The following is a 14,207-nucleotide window of genomic DNA, read 5'->3' as shown; positions in this document are numbered from 1 at the left end:
CATCCAAGCAGAACGAAAAAAGAATGGACAATTTAGCTCTCACTATTTTCTCTTTTAAGAATTTTGTTTTCTCCAAATGATGGCAGTTTAGAGTGGCATGGATTTGATTGAAATCAAATTAGCAAGATTTGATTTAATCAGTATTTTCTAGGGAAAGTATATACTTCATTTAAATAATGCATATTCATCACAGTTCAGGCATAAATGAAAGCATTATATTCAGAACATACACAAATACCATTTTAATGCAAGGATTTATTTAGACATATGAAGATTTACAGCAACAACAGAAAACTAAGTAATGCTTCGGTTATTTTATCAACGTTTAGAACACAGATAGATACACATGAAGTCAGTGGGAGGTAAACCACATCCAATTCAACAAGGTGACCGTGGATATTTATAGAGATCTTTTCACCAGGCGGCATTAAAAGAGCAACCAGACATACTAACAAAATCCAGCAATGGGGAACATTAACCCATTTATGCTGGAGGCTGCAAATTATTTTTGTGAAAAATCAGAACTTGGTGATGACCTTGAGCCGTAGGATGTAAGTAACTCCCACAAGCTTAGAGTTCCAATAGTGGAACACTAGGCATAAATGAGTTAACACACCTTGGCACAAAACCTAGTGAGATTTAATATCTTCACAGTACTGGCCACTGTCCTTAGTTGAGAGAGGTGACTAAGTCACAGATGAAGACAACCACCAGGATGAAGAGGTGGAGAGATGGCTGGATAGGGGCCATCTTACAAGGTTAGGACTGTTAGGATTCCCCCATGAGAGTTCAACACTACAAGGCCAAAGTTTGTGTCTGTTTGGTTCGTGGATATATCCTGGCACATGCCACGGAAATCAATGATTACGTGGCAAATATACAATACTGTGACATGTCATGATGGGGTGAACATGTATACTAGTTCACCAAATCCCAGAACACTGGAACTAGGCAACTACCACTGAGGCTTAAAAATGAACAATTAGAGCAAAATACTTCTTTATAGAAAGAGAGACTTAACTTAAAAGACCTGAAACGACCTACAGGCAGCACAATGCAAAATTAAAAGTAACTTTTAAAAAAGATTAATGAATAACACTAAAATGAATTAAATTCAGACAAAATAGTACAATATGCTTTGAAAAACCCTTCTAACCTTAAGTTGATGTCCAAGCAAAATAACCCGTTATTCCTGGAGATAGCAGAATGGATGAGATGAACTATGGAGCAAGTCAGATGTATTTGCTCTGAAATTTTTCTATTGACTAAACAAGACTATATATCAGGGGCAGATTTTCTTCAGTAACAGATATAAAATTACTTTTTAGTATAGATACTTTAATATTTAAAATGCTTCACTAATATGTCAACTTTTTTTTTTTAAAGTTAAATTCTTACTATCAAGTCACTGCAAAAAATCTAAACTCCTGGTTATACAGTCAACTCAGTCAACATGACCACCCTGTTCATTTATGGGCCATAAAAGAACAGTGAGTCTTCCTGTTGTTTCTGATTTTCATGAAAATTTTCAATTTAAAATAAAGGAAGAAAGCCCTCATTTTTCCCTCATTTACCTGTTTTACTACAACTCACATACCATACAGTTCACCCTTTTCAAGTGTACAATTTATAGGTTTGTAGTATATCCAAAGTTGTGCCACTATCATCACAATCAATTTTAGAACATTTTTATCATCCTAAAGAGAAACCCCCTACTCATTAGTACTCACCCACCACTCCTAATCCTCCAGCAACCACGAATTTGCTATCTCTGTAGACTGGCCCACTTTGGGCATTTCATATAAATGAAACCAAACAATATGCAGCCTTTATGTAGAAAGCTCTAGTTTTTAGTTACACCAGACACTACTACTACTATTAATAGCTGGATCAAGTACACATCTGAGAAACCCAAGGGTCCAGAGAACATGTGCCAGTTCCACAATGAGGCTGACTTTAAAATCTCATCAGTGAGCCTCTCTTTGTTGAACGGTTTTGATTGATCCCTGAAGTTTACAGAAGCTGGAACAGCATCATGCTGGGGTGCACAAATGTTGTAGCTGACTACATTCAAATTCCAACTCTGCAACTCACCATTTGACCTTGAGTAGGTTATTTAACTTCTCGGCTTTGGTTGCCATTACCGCCATTTTACATCAACATTATTGGGTGAAAAAAATGAATCAATACATTCATGAAGTACTTGGAACCACACAGTATATCTGTTAACAAATTACTAGCATTTTAATTTTTAATTTTTATGAGCACAAAAGGAAAACTATTGAATGCCAATGTCTTAGCCGATTTTTCTACAAATTAGTCCTGATCTTAGAAATAATAGGGAGAAAAGTTTACTCCTACAGGGATAGTGCATAGCTAGTAGCAACTTGGCTATAAAGTGCTTTTTGCTTTAAAAAAAAAATAAGTAAATGACAGTAGTGGCTCTATTAGGAATATGGGAAGCAGTGTAGCATTTTGGAAAATGTACAAGACAGGTGTGCACAAGCCCTGGGCTGTCTCTAACTTACCAAAGGAAGTTCATCCATATCTTCATCTACAAAATGACTATGTTAGCATAAAGGCAGTTTGATGATAATCAGAAGCTATAGTGAAGTCTACAAAAATCAGCTACCCTTTTGGTTACAGAGTATTTCATCCCAAAGCTCTAACAATCAAGTTTTTACCCTTTTTATTTAAAAACAACGACGACGACAACAAAAATGTTGATTTTTGGCTACCTTGGCTTTAAAGCAAAAATTGAAACTTGATTCCCTATATATATGCTAACTATGGAACTCTAACCAGAGGCAGACGTCTATCATTTTTGATCCCCCAGAATAACCTTTGAGATGATTTAAACCCAACCCTCTCCTGCTACAAAGGAGATGAGGTGGGCCTAGAGGGTGTGTGACAAGGTCCTGGAGTGACTTATTGGCAGGGCCAACTCTAGCCTAGGTCTCCTAGCACTGCAGAGTCCCCTCTACCTACAAAAAACTGCTTATAAGCGGTCTCTGGAAAGAAACTAGCTTGCACGTGACAGGTCTCAATCTCAGTAGAAGAGCTTTAGACTATGAAACATAGTTAAGAGAACTCAAATCACCCAGCCAACCAACCTTTGGGGCTTCTACGCCCCAAGAATTTTATCTGTTTTATTTATTTACAGCACCTGTAACTGTGCCTGGCACCCAAAAGATAGGTAACAGGTATTTGTTAAATGAGCAAATGAACTGGGCAATTAAGGATTGGCCAAGGAACTTAACTGTTGTTTGCGTAATATTTCACTTAAGCCAGAAGTTCACACAAACTTATGTTTGAAATGGTACAAGGCCTTGGCTAATCAGGATGGTCCAGGCAGGGAGTAGGCAGCAGAACTGCAGTGTTAACTTGTACCCCTTTGAAACGATTTGCACTGAAAAGAATTTGAGCAATGCTATCTTCCCTTATAGGCTTTTCCATGAAGCAGACGTTTCAAGTTAAGGTACATTTTGTCCCAGTATGGGGGGTGGGATTGGTGAGTTGAATCGGTGGAGGCGGTTACAAAACCTCTTTCACTGCCCTTTTTTCCAGACTAAGGAACTGTTTTCCCTTTTCTGTTGAATATGAAAAACAAGATTACACAAACCTGAAGCACACATAACTAACAACATTAAAAAATGCATGCCATTTTAACTCTTATGTTAAAAATCTAAAAGCAGCAAAACCAGAAAATAACTTTGACCTCCACCTCATAGGGCCTTTGCAAGCAAAATATAAACACCAAGGGGAGCTCTATTTCCAACGTCACCTGATTTGAGATCAATGGCCCTTATGGAGTGGTTTTTCTGAACTTTTTTGTATACAAACAAAATAGTGACAAAGATATGCAGCCTTTATCTTCTGAGGAGCCTTAATGTGATTTATGACTCTGTATTAGCATTTATGTTAAGTTCAATCATGCTCTTTCTCTGGAAAGATACTGCTCATGGAAACATACTAAGACTTAAAACTTGACTTCTAAAGTTTGTCAGAGAACAAGCAGCCTCTCCATTCAGAAATCCAGGTCTTTCTAAGGTAGTTGTCCTTACTTAGAAATCTGTTTCGGAAAAAGATGTCAAATCTTTTTGGCAGTGGTGCTCAATACTATCAGACCTGAAACTCCCTTGGTTATAAAACAAATTTCTGTGAAGTCCCCTTTGCTAGGCTGAAATGAAAACCATGAATATCACTAACCTAAACATGATAAAAAATCAATATACTGAACTAACTCCAATACAAAGGAGAAATAAAAGGACAGTGATTTATAATAAAATAATGTATTTTTCAATACGTTACACCATAACCAAAACATTCCCCCATTTCCAATTTGGCCTCTAGGGGGAGTGTCACCCCCAATGAGAACCATTCACAGAATTCTATACCTGGAGTGCCAGTAAATGCAGGATTTACTATAGACTAAACTTATTCTGATTTTTTTGCATTAAAGTGGCTTGAATCATAGGCCACCTAGGAGGCAAGAAAATGAAACATACCTTGAGATGTCCTCAACCAAATCACTCTGGACAAAAATAAATGCTTATATTCCAGCCATTTTGAGACCATGTACACCATCAATTTAACACATGTATTTGCTTACTTGAAGGGAGAGGTGCTCAACTCACATGAAAATAAACTATGATCTGCAAAAGTAGAAGTTTAGTTCACTTTTATACATTTTCCTTTGCAAGGGACTGGCAAACTTTTCGTGTAAAGGGCCAGATACCCAGACATTTCTGTTGCAACTACTCAGTTCTGTGTTGTATCACTAAAGCAGCAACATGAAAATAAATGATGGGCTATATTCCAACAAATTTTTATTTATAAAAACAGGTTGTCACACCCTGCATTAAACTATTACAATCATTCCCATGTGAACTGTCTTCAGCCAAAGTACATAATAATCATATTCTCTTGAACTAAAAAGCCATTAACCCCATCATTCAGAGCCTGTCAAAATGCCACTGTGCCCATCTACAAAACAGTGTAAAACAGTTGAGAAAAAGGAAGGGATTCTGTGTTCAGACCAATCTGTGTTTCAGATCCCAGTTCTGTCACTTAATTATTGCAGTTCCCAGTCTGTAAAATGGGTGTGATACTGATACTACCAGCCGTCACAGTGCTGTCATGAGGAACAGGTAAAATTATAGCACAGCAGATGGCACAACAAAGATGCTCAAATACCAGTTCCCTTCCTTCTACCATGGACTTTTTCTTTTTTTGAGACACAGTCTCACTCTGTCGCTAAGGATGGAGTGCAGTGGCACCATCTCAGTTCACTGCAAACTCTGCCTCCTGGGTTTGAGTGAGATTCTCCTGCCTCAGCCTCCTGAGTAGCTGGGATTATAGGTGTGTGCCACCATGCCTGGTTAATTTTTGTATTTTTAGTAGCGACCGGATTTCACTACGTTGTCCAGGCTGGTCTCGAACTCCTGACCTCAAGTGATCTGCCCGCATCGGCTTCCTCCCAAAGTGCTAGGATTATAGGTGTGAGCCACCACACTCAGCCCAGTGAACTCTGAAGTCACTCCCCAAACTGGTGCTAATATGCTAGGCTGGTTGTCCACGAAATACACCATATCCTTGACTGCCTAACCATTCTCCACACAGGTTTTCTAAGGTGATCAATCTAATCTCCTCAAGACTCCAATCAGCCTTGCAGCAGTTTACCTTAAAATATGCCTACTTCCATTAAAAAAAGAAAGCACTGGACTCCTAGCCCAGGGAAACTTTCCATGGAATCCTTAACATACAGATTTTATCTCTTTACCTTCTATTCAGGTGCAGGTATCTAAAAATAGGCTAGAAATCTAACTACATTTATTTCAAAAAAGGATCCCCCAAGTAAGTGGCTTACTGTCCACACAGACACATGTAACAGATACATAACAGCTTCCTGATTTGTCTTGGTCACTTCAAGTCTCAGGGCTACATGGTATTTGGTTTGATGATTCCTCTTTGAAAATTATAAGATGCTAAATAGCATTTCATTTAAAATCTCACTCTTTGTATAATTTTGATATTTACAATTCACTTTAAACATCATGATATACCTACTTCTATTTCTTTAAATGTTGCAAAGACCTTTGGCTAAAAATAATGTAATTCCGACCCAGTGGAGAATGCATTTTGAATCATTTTTTTCCAGTGGCTAGTGATGGATTTGGGCTGATCTCTTCATTCTATTTCTTGGTCCACTCACTACAAATGGCACATCTTCAAGACAGCTGATTGGCTTTAGTGGCATGAGCTGTGGCCATGGAACAGGGTAACTTTAGAAGTTCTTTGCAAATTGAAAGTGATATGGTAAGTAAACTATTAGAAAAGTCAACTACTATCAGGTTATTTGTTTTAAATGTACAAAGTCTACCTAGCAATGCTGCACACATTTAAACAGATCATTAAACTCACCAATGGATTTTTTAACAGTCAAATACCTGCCAGTAAACAAAGTTTTAAAATAGGAACAAGATCAAGTTCCTGTGCATCTGCCAATTCCAAAACTCATGAACCCAGCTGATCTGCTCAATGAAAAAAAACCTGTATTTTATTGAACTATTTTCCCCTGTGAGAACTATTCACAAAAAGTATATTTTAAATTTATAAGTAAACAGTAACTTCTTTAGCAAAAGTTAAAACAGTAATTGTTGAAGAATAGAAACATGTAAATTGTTTTTTCTGTTTTTTTTTGTTTGTTTGTTTTTTGTTTTTTGTTTTTTTTTGAGATGGAGTTTCACTCTTGTTGACCAGGCTGGAGTACAGTGGCATGATCTCGGCTCATTGCAACCTCTGCCTCCTGGGTTCAAGCGATTCTCCTGCCTCAGCCTCCTGAGTAGCTGGAATTACAGACATGCGCCACCACGCCCAGCTAATTTTGTATTTTTAGTAGAGACAGGGTTTCTCCATGTAGGTCAGGCTGGTCTTGAACTCCTGACATCAAGTGATCCACCCACCTCAGCCTCCCAAAGTGCTGGGATTACAGAGGTGAGCCACTGAGCCTGCCCTGTAAATAGTTATAACTATGATAGTAACAAAGGTGCCAGATCAAAACATCTCCTTACTTTCCAAGAAACTTCTCAGGTCTGGGCTAAAGGACCCCAAAGAAAAGCCCAGGCATTGGGCATTACTGATGAAGATTTTTTCAACTAAAATTAGTAGTGGAGGAGGAGGGAAAAAAAGGACCTCTAGAGCGGATGTGCACAGTATCTAGAAAACTAAAGAGAGAAGGCTGGAGATAACCTGCCATTTGAAATAATTCCTCTAGGTACTCTCACTTGAAGGTAGAAACAGGAGCTTTGTTGGCATCGTGTCCTTATTTACCTGCTTCAAGGCACAGAAAGCTTTTCCTGACTTCTCCACACACATCACACAGACACACAGACACACACACACACACATGCTCTCTTTCTTTCTCTCTCTTCACTTCTCTGTATATCATACATATTTCTAATACAGTCAGCCCCCCACATCCAGGAGTTCCACACCTGGGGATTCAGCCAACTGTGGGTCAAAAATATTTGGGAAAAAACACAAAAATAATAGTACAACGAAAAATAATACAAATAAAATACTACAAATAGAAAAAATATAAACAGAAAAACAATTCAAATACAAATTTTTATTTGTATTTATGGAGCATTTCCACTGTATTAGGTATTATAAGTAATCTATAGAGGACTGAAAGTACACAGGATGATATGCATAGGTTATATGCAAATACAATGCTATTTTATATCAGGGACCTGGGCATCCAAGGATTTTGGTATCCTCAGGGGTCCTGGAACCAGTTTCCTGCAGATATCAAGGGATGACTGTATTTCATTTCTCACCCTGTACTTATGCCTTGACATTTTCTGTGTCATCTCTTAGATTTCTAGAACTTCCTAAGGCCAAGGGCCATGTTTTCCACTCAGGCACCAGCACAAAGCACAGTTTGGGTACTCAGTATTCAGTGAAAAAACAAATAAGTATCACCCTCATAAACTTTCATGACTTTGAAGAAGTTAGTCATCAGCCATTAAAGGTCCTCCAACCTACCTCCCTAGGACTGATTTTCAGGTTTATAATTCCCTTGCATATCTTTAAAATTTTCCATATATGTGTACATCCCTAAATAATATATTGATTTTCCATGTTTCCAAAGTTTTATGTAAATGGAATCGTTATACATTCTTCTGCCACTTGCTTTTCTCACATAGTGTTACTGAGAGAGCCATAAATGATGATGTACATAGTAGTGTTCCACTCATTTTCACAGCTGCAAAGTAGTCCATTGCTTTGCACTTGGTTTTTCATTCTCCTCCCAGTGATCACTTGACCTGTTTCCAGGTTTCACTATTATAAACACTGCTGTTATAAGCATCCTTGGAAATGTCTCCCATTCCCAGCATGCATGTAGGAAGTGTATTTTTGTGCCAGATTTTCATATGTATATATGAAATATATATATAAAAATATATATGATATATATAAAAATATATATATATGAAATATATATAAAATATATATATATATATATGAAATACATATATATATTTGCTGCCAGGTCAGGTATGGGAAATACATGAATATTATATTTATATATTTATTTATTTTTATTTTTTATTTTTTTAGAGATGGGTTTCACCATATTGGCCAGGCTGGTCTTGAACTCCTGACCTTGTGATCCATCTGCCTCAGGCTCTCAAAGTGCTGGGATTACAGGCATGAGCCACTACACCCATCAAAGTATGTGGAGAAGATGGATAATGGATGAAAACATAGGCAAATCCACCATTTGAAATAAAATGAAATCCCAAGCTTGTCAACACTAATTCAAGCAGATGGGCAGTGTATTGGTGTTCTGGGGCTGCTGTAAAGAAGTCCCAAACTGGATGGCCTAAAACAACAGAAATAAATTCTCTCACAGTTCTGGAGGCTCAACGTCCAAAATCAAGGTGTCAGGCCATTTGCCATCTGGAGCCTCTAGGGGAGAATCTGTCCCTTGTCTCTCCCTAGCTTCTGGTGGTGGCTGCAATCCTTGGCGTTCCTTGGCTCGCAGCTGCACCACTCCAATCTCTGCCTGTTGTTGTCACATGGCCTTCTCCCTGTGTGTCTGTTTTCACACGGTGCTCTCCTGTCTTATAAGGACCCCAGTTGTGTTGGATGAGGGGCCCACCCTACTCCAGTACTGCATGACCTCATCTTAACTAACAACATTCACAATAACACCATTTCCAAACAAGGCCACAGTCTGAGGTAACAGGGGCTAGGGCTTCAGCATATCTTTGTAGGGGACACAATTCAAACCATAACAGGCAGGAGGTTGGCTACAGAAATTAACAATCTACAAAACGGTCATGTCAACATATGGTTACATTCAGAACAATTTTGTCAATCAGTGAACACCTATTAAGCATTACTAAAATAGTAATATGGTTTCTTAGAAGAAATAATGAAATGACAACAAGCCAATGATTCTGAGATACCCCTTACTCAACATATATAATTATTTAATCCTGTTTCCAAAGGGTTTACAACCAGTAACTATGGAGTGGGCAACTACTCTGGACCACAATGGAGATTTCTCCCTTCCCCAACAAAAAAAATTAAGATAGGTCTTCAAGGAGCTAAAAACTGGGTTGGAGAGATTACGAACAAATGTTAGATAACAACAAAGATATGAATAGGTAAAAAAATGGTTAGATAGTAATAAAGACAATAACAGAGGTGATACAATTAAAGCGAAAGAGTATCTGCTTATGCTAACGATCATTGCTTTCATTTACTGATCATCTACTACCTGTCAGACATTGTTCTAACCACAGATTAAGTCATTTAATCCCCACTAACAACCTTAAAAAGCAACTAGGTATTAATATCATCATATGACAACTGACAAATACAAGGAACAGGAAGGTTAAAGAACTTGTCTTCTAATAATTGTCAAAGGTGGAATTGAAACCCAGGCTATCTGACCAGCCCTCTTAGCCACTAACAGATAGATATCTGTCATTCTCATTCTGTAATAGATAATCATATTAAAATGAAGATATTATGCCTCCTGCTTGCATAGTTAGATAAAAATCTTTCCAGAATTTCATCCTTGTGATAAAATCAGATGATCACAAAGAAGAACCCTAGACTTCACTTTAAACATGAGTCAACAAATAGACCTCTTCCCCTGAAATCCATGTCTGTGAGTCACTGAAACGGTACAACCCTTCTTGTTTGTCCACTGCAATATTTCTTTGTATCCACCTAGTCTTTATTAAAACTATCTTTTAAAAGGGGAAAGTTTTATTACTAGTGCACAAAAATGGAATACCCCATGAGGTGCAACTATGATGTAATGAGGCATTTGTTAAAAGGCCTGTCAGTTCATATATAGCTAAAATGAGTTACTCTTCAAAGTAGTCCCTTTTGACGCTGTATGCAAATTCCAGCAATGTGGTCACTGTTCAAAATATTCTTTGAATTATTCTTTTGAAACTGCCTTTGGAATTTAAAGCTACATAAGGTACCATCTCATGAACTTTTACCATATCTCAATTTTTAAACCAAAACCAATGCTCTGCACAGCACCGGTGGCCCATTCTGTTTATTAATAGAAGTGATACAAAATGATTTTGGCCTAAAGCCACTGAGGATTTTTTTTTAAAGGTACCCTAGTCTCTGAAGTCAATTCCAAAAAAGAGTTCCAAAACACACTGAATAATTTGGATTTGGAAGTTCCTAACCTTTCTCTTCATGGGGTTTCTGGAACACTGCCTAGGGTCTTTTGATTGTTGAAAATGTTGGGCTTGATACATCTTAATTAGTCCTAATTTGCAAGAGCTGGTTGACCTTGAAGGTTAGCAGAGATCACCAGTAGGAGTAGTAGCTTGCCCAACAGGCAGTTTGCTATAGTAGGGAAGGAGTATGCAAAGGGAATCCCCAAAGATGGCTTAATTAGGATCCTGGGAGAATCAGAAGGAGAAGACTTGTCATAACCTAGAGAGTATGGACAATAGTTATCTTCCTAGTTGGAGCAGTTACTTCGTATTCCAGCCACAAATACAAACATCCGCCTATCCTTGAAACAGAAGAAGGTGAAAGGACTGAACATACACATTTTTAGAACTTGGCACTATTGGCAGAGAAGGTTCCACAGATGGGGAAGAAATAACCTTTAAAAAAGGCAGAAATAAAAAAGGCAAGGAGATGAACCAGTGTTAAAAGAATGGCAAAGAAAGAGAGGATGAAGAAATTCCAGTTCTAAAACAATGATACATGTGAATCTCGCAGAGAATTTCCATGCCTTTTGAAGAAGCAGTATATGTTGCTCCACAGAATAATAAAAACAATTCCCAAGCTCCAGATGGAAATTATGTTATCAATACTAGGAGAAAAAGAAGCTGGGTAGCAGTGGTTGAGAATGGGTATAAATGTGGTGATACGTATAGTCAGTAAGACTATTCATGAGATGTGCTATCTTTCTGATGATTGTATCTGAGATGCGGCTTCTACTAACATAATTCAACATCTATCCATGATTTAAAAAAAAAAACAAACAAACCCTTAGGAAATCAGGAATAGTCAAGGGCACCTATGAAAAACCTTCAGCTGACATCACACTTAGTGAGAAGGTATTTCTCACTCTTACTTCCCAGTAAGAGTGGGAACAACACAAGGAAGGCCACTCATCAGTTGTATTCAACATCTTTTAGAGCTTCTAGCAAGTTCAAAACATATAACATATTGGAAAGAAGAAGTAAAACTGTATTTATAGACAATATAATCATGTATGCAAAATAATCCTAAGAATACTACAAAAAAAACTACTAGAATAAGTAAATTTAGTAAGGCTGCACAAAACACAAAGCCAAAATAAAAATTAATTATATTTGTATTGTTAGTAACGAACATATGAACACTGAAATATAAAAATACTGACCCACCTGTAATCTCAGTACTTTGGGAGGCTGAGGCAGGAGGACCACTTGAGCCCAGGAGTTTGAGACCAGTCTGGGCAATACAGCAAGACCCTATCGCTATAAAACATTAAAAAAAAAAATTAGCTAGGAATGGTAGCATGCACCTGTAGTCTTCAGCTACTCAAGACGATGAAGAAGGAGGATCACTTTAACCCAGGAGATTGAGGCTACAGTGAGCCATCATCATGCCACAGCACTCCAGCCTAGGTGACAGAACAAACTCTTTTTTAATTTTTAAAATTTCATTTCCAATACCAAAAAAATGAAATATTTAGGGAAACACTGAACAAAATATGTACCAGAATCATACACTGAAAACTACAAAACACCACTGAGAGAAAATAAAGAAGACCTCAATACATGGAGAAATATCGCATGCTCAAGGATCAAAGACTCATTATTGTCATGATGGCAATATTGATCTATAAAGTCAATGAAATCCCTATCAAAATCCCAACAGGCTTTGACAATCTGATTCTAAAATTTGTATAGAAAGGCAAGTGACCAAGAATACTCAAAACAATCTTGAAAAAAAAAAAAAAGAAAAGTTGCAGTACTTCCACTACATGATTCCCAGACTTAGTACAATGCCTCAGTAATCAAGACACTGCAGTATTGGTAATAAGGATAGACATACAGATCAATGGAATAGAACAGAGACTATAATTAGGCTCATCTTTTTGAGGTCCTAGCAATGGTCAATTGATTTTCAACAAAACTACCAAAACGTATGGGCCTTTTCCCACAAATGAAACTGGTACAGTTTGATGTCCATATGGAAAAATAAATCAATCCTGACCCTTACTTCACAAAATATAAAAAATTAAGTTGAAAGGGAACACAGATATACTAGTTTTATATTGCTGAATAACAAACTTAGCAGCCATAAACAGCACACATTTATTATCTCACAGCTTCTGTGGGTCAGGTGTCCAGGCACAGCTGGGTCCTCTACTCAGGGTCTCACAAAGTTGCAATCAAGGTGTTGGCCAGGCTGCATTCTCATCTGGAGGCTCAACTGGGGAAAAACTGCTTCCAAGTTCATTGAATGTGTTGGCAGAACTCATTTCCTGGAGGCTGCATGGTTGAGGGCCCTGGCTTTTTGCTAAGCAGGTTTAAGTTCTTAGAGACCACCTGCAGTTCCTTTCTATGTGCCCTTCCTCAAAATGGCTGCTCACATCAACAAGTCAGCAAGGAGAATCTTACCTCAGGGAAGACCCAGATCTCCTTTTAAGGGTTTTCTGCTGATTAATTCAGGCCTACCCAGGATAACCCCTCTTTTGATTAACTCAAAATCAACTGGTTGTGACCTTAATTATATCTTTAGAATCCCTATACGTTTTCCATATTCTATTCTATATTCTAGAAGCAAGTCACAGGTCCTGCTCACACTCAAGGGAAGGGGATCACATAGGTATTAACAACAGAAGTTGGAAAGATCTGTCTGCCAAAACAGATCTAAACATAAGGGCAGGACTAAAAAAGTTCTGGGAGGAACACAGGGGAAAATTTTTGTGAACTTAGGGTAAGTAAAGATTTCTTAAAACACAAACATTCAAACCATAGGAGGGGAAAAAATAAATAGGACTTCATCAAAATTTAAAATCCTTGCTCTTGCAAAGGCACAGTTAAGAAAGTGAAAGGCAAAGCACAGTTTGAGAGAACATGCTTGCAAATCACATATCTGATGCAGTACTTGTATCCAGAATATATAAAGAACCCTCACAACTTCAGACAGGCAATCCAATTGAATAAGAAATGAGCAAAAGATTTCAGCAAATACTTCACCAAAGAAGATAAACTTAATGGCCAATAAGCACATAAAGACATGCTCACTATTACTAGTCACTACCAATCTGTAAGTTAAAAATACGAGACACCATTATACATCCAGTCAAATGGCTAACATTTTAAAGGCTGACAATAAAAGCCAGTAGGAATGCAAAGTGGCACAATGTCATGGCCACATTGGAAAACAGTTTGACAGTTCCTTGCAAAGTTAAACATATACTAAATATATGGTCCAGCAATGCCACACCTAAGTATTTACACAAAGCAAATAAAAACATGAGTCCACACAAAGACATATATGAATATCCATGGCAGCTTTTTTTCAAAATGGCCCAAAACTGAATCAACTCAGATGATCAACTACCGAATGAATAAATTACATTATAACCATACTATGGAATACTACTCAGCAACAGAAAGTCAGGAAGGAACTGCTGATACATGCAACAC

The 14,207-nt window shown here is 37.6% G+C and overlaps 1 protein-coding gene across 1 annotated transcript in view; it reads right to left on the bottom strand.

The window, feature by feature from the left end:
* Positions 1–14,207, bottom strand: part of MTM1 (myotubularin 1) — a 119,831-nt gene that overhangs the window by 96,182 nt on the left and 9,442 nt on the right. The window lies entirely within an intron of this gene.

The sequence above is a fragment of the Cebus imitator genome, unplaced genomic scaffold (assembly GCF_001604975.1).
Source record: "Cebus imitator isolate Cc_AM_T3 unplaced genomic scaffold, Cebus_imitator-1.0 Scaffold273, whole genome shotgun sequence".
Classification (NCBI taxonomy): Eukaryota; Metazoa; Chordata; class Mammalia; order Primates; family Cebidae; genus Cebus; species Cebus imitator.
The sequence above is the reverse complement of the archived record's forward strand: the minus strand, read 5'-3'. Positions and strand labels throughout refer to the sequence as shown.